General features: G+C 26.6%; 1 protein-coding gene across 1 annotated transcript in view; it reads left to right on the forward strand.

Annotated features, from left to right (window-relative positions):
* LOC107630354 (calcium-transporting ATPase 8, plasma membrane-type) overlaps positions 1 to 15,527 on the forward strand; it is a 48,648-nt gene that overhangs the window by 10,860 nt on the left and 22,261 nt on the right. The window lies entirely within an intron of this gene.

A 15,527-nucleotide genomic window follows, 5' to 3' on the forward strand; every position in this document is an offset into this window, starting at 1 on the left:
AGGGTACATCGAGAATCAAAGAAAGGTGTACTAATAAGATGCTGAAAAGAGCTACCATGTACTACATAAGTATGTACACGAGGTGCCACACAATAGATATAATACTCGCAACCGCGCACTGGGTCGTCGTGGATATACGGATGATTAAGCTCGTAGAGCAGGACTCCCGTGTCCATCTGAAGAGGTGTAAGGGGTAAGAACTAGGGAGTTCTTAGTAAGGTCGGGGTTTATAGTTAAGTCCATTTATAATGTCCATTTGCAAGTTTCTAAATCCTTTGAAAATCGATAGTTTAACCATAAAAAAATTCAAAACCTTTTTAAAAGAAATCAGTTAATTAACTAGAAATCCAAACTCCCTTTTTCAGATAAAAGAATCTTAAAAGTTTCCTAATGGTATGAATGACCAACCTGTTCCAAACATAGGTTCATTAAGTCTATGCTGAACCAGTTTGATATTTCATACTTTACTAAACCACAACTCAAACCAATCATGGCCTCCAGCCCATCGCATAATCAATCATGGCTTTAGGCCCAAACAGCTCAATCACATCCAATTCACCACAATCCAACCAATTTCAGTCACAAACACAAGTAATGAGGTTCAAGCACAATCAAGAGCAGTTACATCAAGTATAGCAATCAGCAATTAAACAGAATTATTCACATAGACAAACCAATTACAATATGAACAAACAAGTATGATGCATGTCTGGTCCTACTGCAGGTAATGAGCTCATTTGTCGGTTTTGACCTACACCCAATGGAATCCGATCCTCCAGGTCAGATAAGGCCTTCCTAGAACTTAATCCTTGATTAAGTACCTCATACCCTCTACCAAGTATTGTCGACTTGCAAGGCTGGTATTTGCTCAAATCTTAATATATCCCAGGTATGCGAGTCAGGCCTTCTACCAAGCATTCAGCTTGCAGGGCTGGTACTTCTCTACCGCAACCTGTTTGGGAAGCAACAACACAATACGGGCATCCCTGCACAATATTCACAAGCATCGCCCGAAGGCTCATATTTCACATATAACCATACCTTTCATCAAAACCAAACGTTTTTCTTGTCCTCCAAAAACCAAAAATATTTTTCCAAAAGTTCATCAGATTTTTAACTTGATTTTCAACCAGTTTTTCAATCTTTTCGGTAATCGATTTTTATCCAATTTTTGCCAAAACAAAGAGAAAAGTTTCAACCATCAAATACACATAAAAAACACATCAAATATCTTGAATATCATGGCTGGAAAGCCACGTTTTCCAGCAATAATAACAGCAACTTCACAACCTTCAATAACTTGATTTTCAAGCATTAAAACAACAAAATCTCACGATCAATTCATCACACAAACGCACAAAATCAAGCCTCAAGCAACAAGATCTGATTTCACACTTCAAGAACACAACCAATCATTGATTAATTTACTAAACCTTACCTCCTTTGCAGCTGCCAAAAGTTGAACCAATAACAAGCTTCAAAAAGTACTTTTACGTCTGATTTAACATAAAAAACAACTTTAGAACCATATGAACCATAAGGCTGAAGCTTCATGATGATGAAAGGAAGGTTTTCCTCACCTCAAGACAGTTAGAAATCACGTTTTCTTAGAGATTATGATGAGTGAACAAGAGATCCTAAGATAAAACATGAAGAAAACATCACTAGCTTGATTTTCTACCATGGCCGAAACTTCAAGGAGGAGGAGCAGCCATCATACCTTGATTTAATCCACGAACATTGATATATAAATGAAGAGGAGGAAGAGATGAACACTTTTGTCGGATTAGATTTTTGATAGGGGTTTTAGTTTGAGAAAGAGTGGAGGTTGAAGCTTGAAGCTTTCATGTTAGTTCTTCTATTTTTCTCACATAAAATTTTCGAATTTTGGCTTGCCTTGGAAGAAAAGTTGATGGTAATGATGAGCCTAGGGAGCCAGGGGTTAGGAATAAGCATTATCCTAAAGTTTGGTGTAAAAATATCTCAAAAAAGGATAATTACTGAAGCTAGATGTATTAGAACACAAGTGTTTCTTACTTTTTTCATTAGAAACCTTTGCTTGGAGAGCAAGAAAGGAAACATGTGGTAGCTATTCCTGGGAGAACCACGTGTCATAGGGTTCTGAGTCATCAGAATTTAATAATAAAATATTATTTTGAAGATAATTACTAAAACTAGATACATCAGATTACACTACTAAAGGATAAGCATGAGCTTTACTAGTATAAATGATACTAGTAACATGACAAAAGATATATGATGAAACGTTAGCATTGCTAAGTTCATCTAAGAATGTCGGTATTATCCAGTACCGATAGATTTCTAGCTCAGTTAATATATTACTAAACATAGATCAACATTAACCACAACAAAGAAAATAATAATATAATTTTTTTTCTTGAAATTCGGAACTGGCTCGTCACAATGAGACTAACCACAGAAGTCAGAATTTTGAAATTCGGACCCGAAGTGGCTCAAAAACGCAACTTTTCACGACGTGTCTGCTTAGATCAGGAGAGGTGTCTGGTGCAGTCAAGCTGCTGACTCAGAGCTTGATGATACAGCACTTGTGCAGCAGAGGTGCTTATATGCACTAAATTTCCTAAAAATTCAATAAAAATTCCATTTGATCCCGAAAAAGTGTCGTTTCCTTGGGGCTAGGCCGTTACAAGGGACGTGTGGAGCGTCAATGTTTAGTTGGTAGACACGCTCCCGGAGGCCCGGCACCAAGAGTTTGTAATTTGCCTCCTAGGAGCCGCCTCTGCACAATGCTCCTAAATCACGGAGCCCTGTTAATTCCTCCGCGGTTATCCTAAAGGACGTGCTTGTGACATTAGTAGTACACCAAGTGTACCGATTCACGGGGGATTGCTGTGCAATACCTACAGCGTCCGCACTACTTAAATTGTAAGGTCGGGAGAAGATTCTAAGTTAAAACTAAGTTATTCTAAACTTAAACCAAAATCATTTTACATGAACCATTCTAGCCTAACCGTAAAAAAGGAAACCTACGGCACCCCCTTGAAAACTATCTAATAAAGCCAGTTTCAGATTCAAAAGGTAACAGCGATGAGCGAATCAGTGTAACAATGGCAGAAAATAAAGCAGAATAATGTAAATAAAAGATCACTTACCAATAAAAATGGATAAAGAAGGTTGCAAGAGAAAGAACAGCGGCACTACAAGGGCAAGGTGGAATCCACAGCAATGACGAAGGTGGAGGAGGTACGGCGATGACATTAAATAAAATGGGGACAGTAACGGTGGAGTAGTTGTAAAGAGGAAATGGAAGAAGCGCGAAAGGTCAGGAGCAAAGTTGACCTTTCCGCTGGCTGTAAAATCACTTAAAGAGCATTTAATGCTTTCGGCACGATAATTGAGTGACACCTTTGAGTAACGGTTGGGGGCAACTCCCACGCACGAGGAAAGTACTAGGGGATAAGTGCCGCCGATGAAGCCGGGTTGAGCAAAGACCCCTTCTCACGAGAATACAGACTAGACTATTCTGCCAATTGTAAGCTTCGCATCTCGGTACATTGGGAGCACTGTTCTAACCCAACCTAACGGTAACCGGGGGTCCATCAAGTGGACCTACGATCTAGCCATACAACGAGATGTATAATGCATAACATGACCTTCTCAGGAGAGATCAGGACAGCTGGCAGAAGCTTTTAAGGGGGCCTAAGCCTGAGTAGGAGGGCCCACCCGAACAGATAGGGATAAAGGAGAGGGACCTATCCCTCTCCTCAGGTACGTCACTTTACCCTAATTAGCCACCTCATCGTACAGACGCTTACTTTGACATCGTAGTGTCCTTATAAGTGGCTCCACTCGCCGACCCACCGATGGCCAATAGCTCCACACATCGTCTCAGTTCTCGCGTTTAGGTTCCGACCTTCACCTCTAACGATCTTCATCCTCTCGGACCAACGAACAATGGAACAAGTTTAAATTTAGAGTAAAAGTATATTTTTATTTCTAAAATTTGTCAAAAATTTTAAAAGTATTTTTAATTAATAAGTTTTATTCTTTTCATTGTCGCATCTGCTTCTTTATCTCCATCGTTCGCCTCGACTTTTACTTCATCATCATTCAGGCCAAAGGAAAAGAGGTAGGATGGAGTTAATTAAAAATTTAAATTTCGGTTTAGAATTGGAATTAAAATTAGAAGGATAAAATTAAAAAAAATAATCATTTGATTTTAAAAAAATTTATAAAAAGCATATAATTAATATATATTTAAATTTTATAAAAAAATTAAAATAAATTAAAATTTAGAGTTTGATAAATTTTAAGAACATAAAATATATTTTATCTGTAAATTTATGAACAAATTATTCGCATACTAGTTAGAGATTAAATTTAGATGATATGAATTAGATTGAGATTTGGAAAAACATTGGGAATCATCTCCTTTTCATCGATAATCAATTATTTTTTTTTTTTCTTTCTCTCATTTCTTTAAAAATTATATATAAATTTTTAATATATGTTGAATTTAGACAATGTTTTAGGGGCATTATGTGGTATAATTCATAATTATTACAAGTTACCAAGTACTCAAATCCTATAACTTCTCTAAAAGCTTGTCCTTTGTTTATCAGTTTTCCATTTTCCAAATCAGCAGGATAGATACGTAAGTTATAAGGAATATATATATATGGGTTAATATATGGGTTAATAATCAAAATCATTTTTAAAAGATCACTCATTTTTTGAATTAGTTTTTAAATAATTTTTTAATTATATAAATCTCTAAAACATAAAATATAAGTCAAATTAATTTTTCTGTTAATTAGACAATAACGTATCACATTAAATGCTACATGATATAATAATGTGATAGATTAATATCACGTATCATAAAATAATTAGTTGACGTGTTAGGTCAGTAATACGTGACATGTTATTTAACATGTAATAAATTTATTTATAATAAAAATAATCCTTAAAAATATTCATAGAAGTCATTTTCATCTCTAAAATTTTAAAAATTGATCAAATTAATCTTTATATAATTTTTTTATTTTTTTCATAATATTAAATTTTAAATATTTTTTATACTACTAATTTTAAATTTATTTTTTGGTTTAATAAGTAAAATTTTCTTTACATAAAATAATAAAAATAATTAAATTATTATAAAGTTATTTTGTCATTTGTATTTTAAAATTTTACATTTTTAAATTGTAATTTTTTATATTAATTTTTTTATTTAAATGAGTTTATCAAATTATTATTGATTATATATTCAAAAATTTAATATTTTGAATCTCACAAATAATATAGTGCTTATTTTAATTTAAATCTTTTAGAATTTTTTAAACTATAATTTTTATTATTATTTAATTTATATAGTAGAACTTAATAATCGAAAAACCGATTTGTAGAACCACTCGTTGAATCTTAATATTTTAATATAGTTTTCATTAAAATAATTAGCTACTATATTTATTTAGTAAAATTCAAAAGATTAAAATATTTAAATTACTATATTTATTTAGTGAGAATGGAAGATCCAAAATATAAAAATTTTTGGTATATAATTAATAATAGTTTGATAAAATTATTTATATAAAAATTTTACTACAAAAAAAAGCTAGAATTTGAAAATGAAAAATCTAAAAATACAAATGAAAAATAACTTTGTAATAATTTGATTATTTGATTCTTTTATTTTATGAAAATTTTGTTTATTAAGGTATAAAAAATAAGATTAAAATGAGTAAAAATAAAAAATATTGAAAATTTAATATTATAAAAAAATAAAAAAATTATATAAAGACTAATTTGATCAATTTTTAAAATTTTACAAATAAAAATGATTTACGTGTGTACTTTCAAGAATAATTTGGTTATAAATAAATTTATTACATATCAAATGATATGTAAGTTGTAACATGTTAAGTGTCACCGATTTGATACCTCAATCAATCATTTTGTGATACGTGATATTAATCTAATATATTATAATATTATATGACACTTAATATGATACATCATCATCTAATTGACAGAAAAATTAATTTAATTTATATTTTAGATATCTTTTAAAAATTAGTATAACTAAAAAAATATTTAAAAATTAATTTAAAAAATAAATAACTTTTTAAAAATAAAGTTTACTATTAGTCCGAATATATATACACTTTAGAGTCATTGATTCATCACGATTCCGTCATCTCTAGTTGACGTTCCATCTTTGTGAAAATAGTTGCATAATTAAGTGCTTTTGTGATAATAATTATATTACAATATATCTAATGATGTTTTATTTAATTTCATATTTATTTAATTTTTTTAGTGCAAGGACCAGGCTAGTTAGGTACCACACCTATCGGTGAGGTATCCTATCTATATTGAGGCTTCTTAGAAGTCTCCTAATAAAACATGGAACACAGGTGGAGAGATAATGAAACAAATCAAAATATATTAGAGAGCAGTGTCAATAACATACACATTGTGGGATTAATGATCTCTTATGGTAATCGTATATCATTTTTTTTTTTTATAGAAAAAAAATTTATTTAAAAAAATAGCTAAACAACACTTACATATTGCAAAAGAAATATTACATCTGCAACTAAACAAGAAAAAAGATAAATTTAAGAAAAAAGATAAATTTTGTTAAAGTATTGTCTGAAAGAAGTCATAAAGTTCGATTACAAAAAATTTTATACAAAAAATAAAAATTCGTTACAATCTTTTTTATTTCTAAATCTACACAAGAAGTGTTGCACTACACTATCTTATCTTTTTTTCTTTTTAGAATCGGTTTAAATATTATCTCTAAAACTATAAATATTTCTATAGATAAAAGACCTTCGTTGTATCTCCATCCCGAACCTGCGAAAATATCACCAACACATCCATAAAAAAGATTAATACATCACAAAAGAAAAGAGAAACACCACAAAAAAATTATTTAATCTGGATCTGAATTTCAGATCTAAATCTCTAGAAACAGAAAACAACAAAATGAACAAGTAACAAAGCAACAACAAAATAAACAGGAAGAAACAAAAAAAAAAAAGATTACGAAGAGAAAAAGAGAAGGCAGGTGATAGTAAGAGAAGAGTAGTGGAGGGTTGTGATCGACGGAAAAGGAGAAAAGAGAGAGGAGTGGATCTTTTCCAATGGGAAAAAAAAATTGAATGGTGTCCAGTGTTTAATTTCACTTTTCATTGCTCTCTCTCTCCTCTTTATTTTTGGTCCCACTTATAGAATCAAAGGTGAGAGATCATACTTTATTTTCTCAAATGTTAAAAAAATTGGAGAGAATTCATTTCCAAATAAGAGAGATGATGAGAATGTGGCTGGTGAGAATAAACATGAGATACTGAAAAAAAAAATAAAAGGTTTAGAAGGAAGAAAAAAGAAAAAGAACAAAAAAAAGGAGAGAGGTTCCCAGAAAAGAGGAATAACAGAAGAGAGGAGGAGGGCCACCGCAGACCAAGTTAAGGCAATGGCGATGACCCTCAGAAGACTTTAAATCTATTTTCTTTGCGTGAGAGAGAACTAGATTTTCAATTCTTGTTATCGAATATCATATTTATTATTTAAAATGAAACTAAAAAATTATTACATTATGCCTGATATGATCGTAACTCTTGATAAAATTTTATTATTTTTAGTATATTCATATTTTTTCTTTTACTTCAATAAGACAAAGACTTAAATAAACAAGCCTTTAGTCTCTATAAAATAGTTTTAATCCCTAAAAAGTTTTTTAGATCAAATAAAATTTAAAAGTTGTCTATTTTAGTTTATGATATAAATTAATTTTGTTAAGTATTGATATGATGGTCATAAAATTATTCATCTCAAAAAATTTAAGTTAATAGAAAAAAATAATACTAATAGTTATAACTCTAACATTCTCTCTCAAATAAGAGCTTGAAATCATTCATTTCAAAAATTTAAATTGATAGGAGAAAGTAACACTAATTAGGTATATCTCTAACAATGACAAACTAAAATACTGATATGACATATATATTGTTACACGTCATTTGGTGAAGCAAATTTGAGATAGAATAGGCAATTTTTAAATTTTATTGGACTAAAAAAAATACGAAAGTCAAAACCAAAAAATGGATATTAATAAAGTCCAAAACCTTCATTTAAACTAATAATTAATTAATTATACATAAAAAAAACTCAAACCGAGATATAATAAAGGACTACTTAATTAACTATTAAACTGCAAGCTGAATTCCAAAATCATATGTAACATATGGTGTACCTCATTATATAGATAGATTTTAACGATTTTTTAAAATTACATAGATAAAATATAAAATGTTTAGGAGATAATAAAATATTAATTTAAAATAATTCAAAATTATCTTATTTTTTATTTTTTAATTATTATCCTTAAAATAATTAAATAATTTTAGATATATTAATTATGTAATTATAGATATTAAACTAAATCAAATAATTTTAAGTTATTATCTTTATAACTTTATCGAAAAAGCAAAAATTAAGAGAGTTGACGATATTAATATTCTATCTATAAATACTTAATATTCAATTTTATCTATCTAAATATGATTAATAATCCGATCCACAACAAATCAAGTTAAAAGTGGAGTGGGTTGAGATGCAAGTAAAATCAGGTATTGATTTAAATTTAATCATACCCGACTTATTCACATCTTTAAATTCCAAAATCATATGTAATATATGGTGTAACTCATTCTATCATGTATGTTTGATCATTTATCTTAAGTAGGTTTTAACACTTCTTCAATTTAAAGTTAGGTGGATAAAATATAAAAATGTTTGGAAGATAATAAAACATCAATTTAAAACAGTTTAAATTATTTATTATTTATTTTTTAATTGTTATTGAAAGAAGTAAATAATTTTAGATATAATAATTATGTAATTATAGATATTAAATTAGATAAAATAATTTTAAGTTATTATTTTTTTAATTTTATCGAAAAAGCAATAAGTTAAGAAGGTTAATTGACGATACTAATTCTATCTGTAAGTATTTAACTCGATTTATTAATCTGACCGAATAGGATTGACGATTTAATTCGTAATATACAAATCAGGTTTAGAGTGGAGTGAGTCTAAACCCATATCTGATCCTACTCACATCTCTAATACATTATGATATATATAATTATATAACAAAGTTGATAGAGAATGACCCTTTCATAATTTAATCAAACCCACTAAATCAACCACTTTAATTTTAGCAAGTACTTGATCATGAATTTATGATTATGTTATTTTTGTAATTTTTTAACATAAATTTTATTATGATTTTATTGTTTTTAATTTTAATATAAATTTAATCTTATATTTTTATTTTATTAATATGTTTATAAATATAAAATAATTAAATATTATATCTCATTGAAAATTTTATTTTAAAATTTTTAGAATACAATAGAAAAAAAATTGAAAAATTTTTACCCTATAAATAAAATAGAATTATATTTTTTAAAATTTTAAACCTACAAATAAGATTAAAATATAGTCTAAATCCTACTCTATTATTCATTATCAACTCTTAGAACTTATATACTATTTTTTGAAACTTGTATACTATTAAAGAGCTCATCATAGTAAGATTTATTTTTCCTTTTTCTGGTTTTGAATTTTTTTTCTAATAAGCAGGTTTGGACTTTTATTACTAAATGCAAAAGTAATTTTTAAAATATAAATTACAAAAAAAAAATCAACATATAAAAGCAATTGAAATATTTCAATTATTTAATATGATTAAATAGTAGTCTTGTTAAAGATAGAGTAATATTTCTTTATATCCAAGTTTAATTTTATTTCTTTTTTCATACTCTCTTATCAAGAAAAAATATCAAAAGAGGATGCGAAGTTTGACCTGCACACGATATATACATGCATTCATTTCCAATTAATTAATATGATTAATAAAAATATTATTTATATATTAAAATTAATTATTATCTATTTTTGTATGAAAAAGTATATGTTACCAACATATTATCTGCCAACTTATTATCAATAATAATTAATTATTATATTTTAAACACATATATAAAGAGACACATCCAAAAAATATATCTATAAAGACACTTCTATGAAATACAGTCATAAAAAAAAATATTTTTATTAGACACATCTACAAAAACATTTCTATTAAACACAATTATAAATAAAAGTTGATCAAAATTGACAAAAATATTATTGGTAACGTAGCAAAACTGTGTATAGATATACATATATAATTTAATTTATTTTAATATATATTTTATATTTTAATATATTATAGGGTAAAAAACCCAAATGAGCCAAGGAGAGCTCATTTTTACTCAAATCCGCCAAAACAAATTTTGATACATCAATCCACCAGAACACATTTTTATATAATTCGAATCAATAGGATTCGAATTAGCTTTGCACATAATTCGAATTGAATCCATTCGAATTATGACCAAATATTCTTTCCACGTAGTTCGAATCAATTAGATTCGAATTAAGCATGCAAGGTTCGAATTATATCAATTCAAATTACATAGAGCACGTGGTTTAGAGGAGTTCGAATCGAGTTGATTCGAATTACTTTCATATTGCAATTCAAAATAATTCGAAATGTATCAAAGTCTTTAAAAAATATTTTTATAAAAAAATTTTAAAAATATAAATTAAAAAAAATAAGTATTTTTTATTAAAAAATTTAAAATGCAGAATGTAATTACTAAAACATAGTTACGTAAGTCATTATTATTATTTTATATAATAATATAAATATTAAATATGTTAATATTAAAAAATAAATGATTTTTAAAAAATAGATATAGTGGTAATTATATAAAATCTAATTTAAAAGATACAAAGACTCGAGAGTATAATATTAAATTGGTTTAGTAAAAAATATTAGTAAGCTAAATAATTAAGACATAAATTTATTACATAATAAAAATAAGTGAATTCTACTCTACCATTTCTAAAATAAAGGGTAAATTACCCCTTGTGACATATACCGTGATTATTCATAAATTATTCTTCTACCAGAGTTCCAAGATTTACATTATCTTCTCTTTTTTTTCAATTGATGCGATGTTTCTCTTGAAACTTGATAGTAGTGTCATTTTCATAATCTGCACCAAATACACCTCTTCTTCTCCAATTTTAAAACCATAATTCCTTTCAAATCCAATCACCATTTCCAATAAATTAGGTTAGAATTTTGAATTTGTTCGTATGCTTTCAATCTCCCATTTCAACGAGCACATCTATTAATTTTTCAGCTCTCTTCTTCTTAAGATTTTCTTCCTAGTATTTTTCTTAAAATTCAGTCAGATCAACAATGATATTCCTCTTCAGATAACCAACCCCCGTACCCTTTTATAACTATATAACAAAAACAAACCAAAATATTAGTTAATCATAAAAACAATGAGTCAATAATTATCATCTTAGGATTTTTATTATCTGAATAATAATTGAAAAATAATTTAAGAGCAATTAAAGATAAAAAAATAAAATAAAGTACCTTGGTGTCTCTTTTCACACACCAATTACTATCATTTTTAACTAATATATCACAAATTTCTATCAGTTTTTGAGCTCTCTCGTTTTTAGGATTTTCTAGCGACCATATTAGAGATATCAATTAAATTTGACGATCTCATTCGAACTTTAAAACTCTGGTTGAAAGATAATTTATCAATAATCACTGTATATGCCACAAAGGATAATTACTTTGAATTACAATATGAAAGTAATTCGAATCAATTACTCGACTCGAACTCCCCTAAGCCACGTACTCTATGTAATTCGAATTGATATAATTTGAACCTTGCATGCCTAATTCGAATCTAATTGATTCGAACTACATGGGAAGAGTATTTGGTCATAATTCGAATTGAATCAATTCGAATTATATAAAAATGTGTTCTGGTGGATTGATGTATTAAAATTTGTTTTGGCGAATTTGGGTAAAAATGAGCTCCCCTTGGCTCATTTAGATTTTTTATCCTATATTATACATTAGTGATTAATTTTGGTAATTAATATTAATTAGCGTGTATCTATGATAAAAGTAATCTTGTTAAAGACTGAGTAATATTTCGTTATAGTCAAGTTTAATTTCATTTCTTTTCTCATACTCCCTTATCAAGAAAAAAAAAAATCAAAATTCAAAAGAGGATGCGAAGCTTGACCTGCGTGCACACGATATATACACGATTCATGATTCTTTTTAGGTTTGAGTTCATTTCAATCTGCACTAGTCAGTAGTCACTTACCCCTTCTAATATCATTTCCCCACCAACCAGTCACTACCACCTTAAAGGAAAAAGAAGTTGCTAGCGTGCTTTTTTTTTTTTTTCCTCGTAAAAAAATTGACAACATACATAACCAGAAGTAACTTCAAGTTCAGGTAATTATATTATTTTTCTCAAAAGATTAAATCAATAGAAATACTCATAAATAATTATATTTTTAGTATGTTTTTTAAATAAAATTTGCTTTTATATTTGTTTAGATTTTTACGGAATTTTTTAATTTATTTTATACTTTTTTTTAAATAATAAAAATTATATTTTAAATTTTTCATTCATAAAAATTTTAGGTTTAATTATTCTTTCGATTCCTATAATTTTATCGAATTTTTAATTAAGTGTTTATATATATATTTTTTCAATTAAATTCTTATATTATATCAGATTGTAAGTAAGTCTCTACCATGACAAAAACGTTAAAATTAACAGAATATTCTATTAACTCCATTATTTTTATCTCGATAAAAACATAATTATAAAATCTAGTATAGTATAAAGATTCAATAAAAAAATATAAAAATTTAATTAAAAATTTAATAAAATTATAAAAATCGACAAAATAATTAAATTAAAATTCTAATATCATATTATAAAATTCTTGTAAATCCCAAAAATTTAAACTTATGTAAAAAAGGACATGAGATATTTATGCATACCTTACTTGATCATCTCACCCTCTACCCATATTAATCCAAGAATCTAAAGTTGAGAATATATAATATACTAATAATAAGAAAGAGAGCAACAAATTAAAGTAGTCTAACATGGAAGTTTAAATGAGGAATATGGTCGCAGGTGCAGGAATTAAAATACTGAAAAAGTTATTACGAGAATAGATTCACTTAATCGACCTCTTATTTATATTTTTTCGTCATCAAATTAAAGTCTGATATATTTTTTATTTGTTATAATGAGTCATTGTGACTTTTAAAAGTAGATGCTATTGGTAAGAATTATTAATAAATGTTTATTATTAGGCAACAAAGTTTTACAAAAATATTTGGTGACCGAGTAATATTTATAAATAAATTTAACTAAAACCCCTCTAATAATATTTTATCTATCTTTTACTTATGTGTTTTTAGTTTTGATTTTTTGCTTCTCCACCTTTATAATTTTTCTACTTCGTTCTTTCTTTTTTCCTTCTACTTCTTTCTGGATTGCTTATTTTCTTTTATTCTTCTCTTTTTTCTGCTATGTCTTATCCTTTTTTCAGTGTTTTTATTCTATTTTAATTATTTATTTCTTTTTTAAAAAATAAAAAAATAAGAAGAATAAAAAAATGTAAAAGAAAAAATACAAAAAAAATGATTATAAACACATAAATTTTAGAAAAAAAATAAAAAAATAAAAGAAAAAAAACAGAAAAAACATCTATAGACAAAAATCACATAAATTTTTTAAAAGAAAACAAGAAGTTTTTTTGGATGAAAATACAAAAATTTTGCATTTAAGAAAGAAAATAGGTTAGAGTTTTTAATTTTAATATTGGGTTTATATATAGTAGTACTTTTTAATAATGTGTGAAATTTGGTGTATTTTTTTTATCATATGCAAATTATAAATCTGACATTTGTGAAGTTGAATTTTTTTTTAATTTTTAAAACACAAAATTTATCTTTTGATTTGTGAAGTGACACAAAATTTATTCTCTAATATGTGAAGCTGACACAAAATCTACTCTTTTATTTGTGAAGTGACACAAAACTTATCTTTTAATTTATGAACTGACACAAAATCTATCATCTAATTTGTGAAATAACATAAAATTTATTTTCTAATTTATAAACTTTAATTTTTTAAAATTTTTAAAATATAAAACTTACCCTTCAATTTGTAATTACTTCTATATTAAATTAAAATACATTAATTTTTCATAACCGAGAATATCAACAATGATTTTCATATTAAAAAAAAAAGAAAAAACGGCCAATAGGATAAGCTAATGATAAATTTTCTCTCTATATGTTTGTTCACGAACTCTATCCTTTTGTTAATACTCTTTCTTTTTATTTTTTTCTAAATAGATAAAATTGTTTACGATAAACGCAATTTGGAAGAGAAATGAAAAAGACTTAAATAAAGTAAACATAATTTTTTTATAATAAATACATAAATTTTGAAAAAAAAAAACGAATACATAATTTTTTGGTTTTGTATTTATTAAAATATAATGTTGTCTTTAGTTTAAGACATATATCATATTAGATTTTTTTTTCTGTGAAATTTTTGTGTCATATATAGGGATGGTAAGTGGAAAAGTTCGTTCCGTTTCGTTCCGCCTCGTCAAAAGTTTGTTTTTAATGGGCTGGTCCGCCCCGCCTAATGAGGTGGTCCTAAAATCTCACCTTGTCCCGCTTAATAGCAGGCTGCCGGTCAAATCTCTTTTTTTTACTATTAAATATTAAATAATATATATATAATTTCACAATTATTTTAATAAATTTATAATTTCTAAAGACATAAAAAAATTATAATTTTTAAATTCAAAAATATTAAAATCTTTATAATTATAAATATGTAATAAATATAATCATAAATCAAATTTTTTGAAACAAAATAATAAAACTAACGTTATCCAAGTAAAATAGATATTGTCCAAAACATATAATTAAACATCTACAAATTTAGAACATAATCAATCAAATGTAAAACATAATCTAAAATACTAAATTAGAATATCTTCAAAAAAACCCTGAACCCGGCGGAAAAGTCCGCTCCGTCAAAACCCACGGTTTAAGCAGTACGGGTTAGATGGGTTGTTGATGTATGACAGTTTCAAGTTTTCAGTTCGGTCCACTTTTTTTGGTAGGTTACGCGGGCCGGTCCGACTGATTTTTGCGGTCTCCAAATAAAATATTTTTATATTCTTTATTAGCACTAATAATATAATAATAATTAAATAAAAATTGAAAATAATTATTCTATTTTTAAATTTAAATTTTAAATTTAAATGAGATTATAACCGATAATTTTGTTTTAAATTGAGTTGTGATATAATATAATTTATAAGATTTTAATTTAAAATAAAATTTAAATTTAAAATTAATAATAAATCTCTCTATATATATATATATATGATACGAGTAAAGGAAAGAAATATAAATTTTATTCTTTTATTTTTACACACAAATCTAATTTTTTCAAAAAAAAATTATAGTGCGTAGATTCTCAATTTAATTCAAATGTTCATTGATCAATAAATTAAACAAAATTTGATCTCGGTATAAATATGTATAT

Source organism: Arachis ipaensis, chromosome B3 (genome assembly GCF_059453495.1).
Source record: "Arachis ipaensis isolate K30076 ecotype BB chromosome B3, ASM5945349v1, whole genome shotgun sequence".
NCBI lineage: Eukaryota > Viridiplantae > Streptophyta > Magnoliopsida > Fabales > Fabaceae > Arachis > Arachis ipaensis.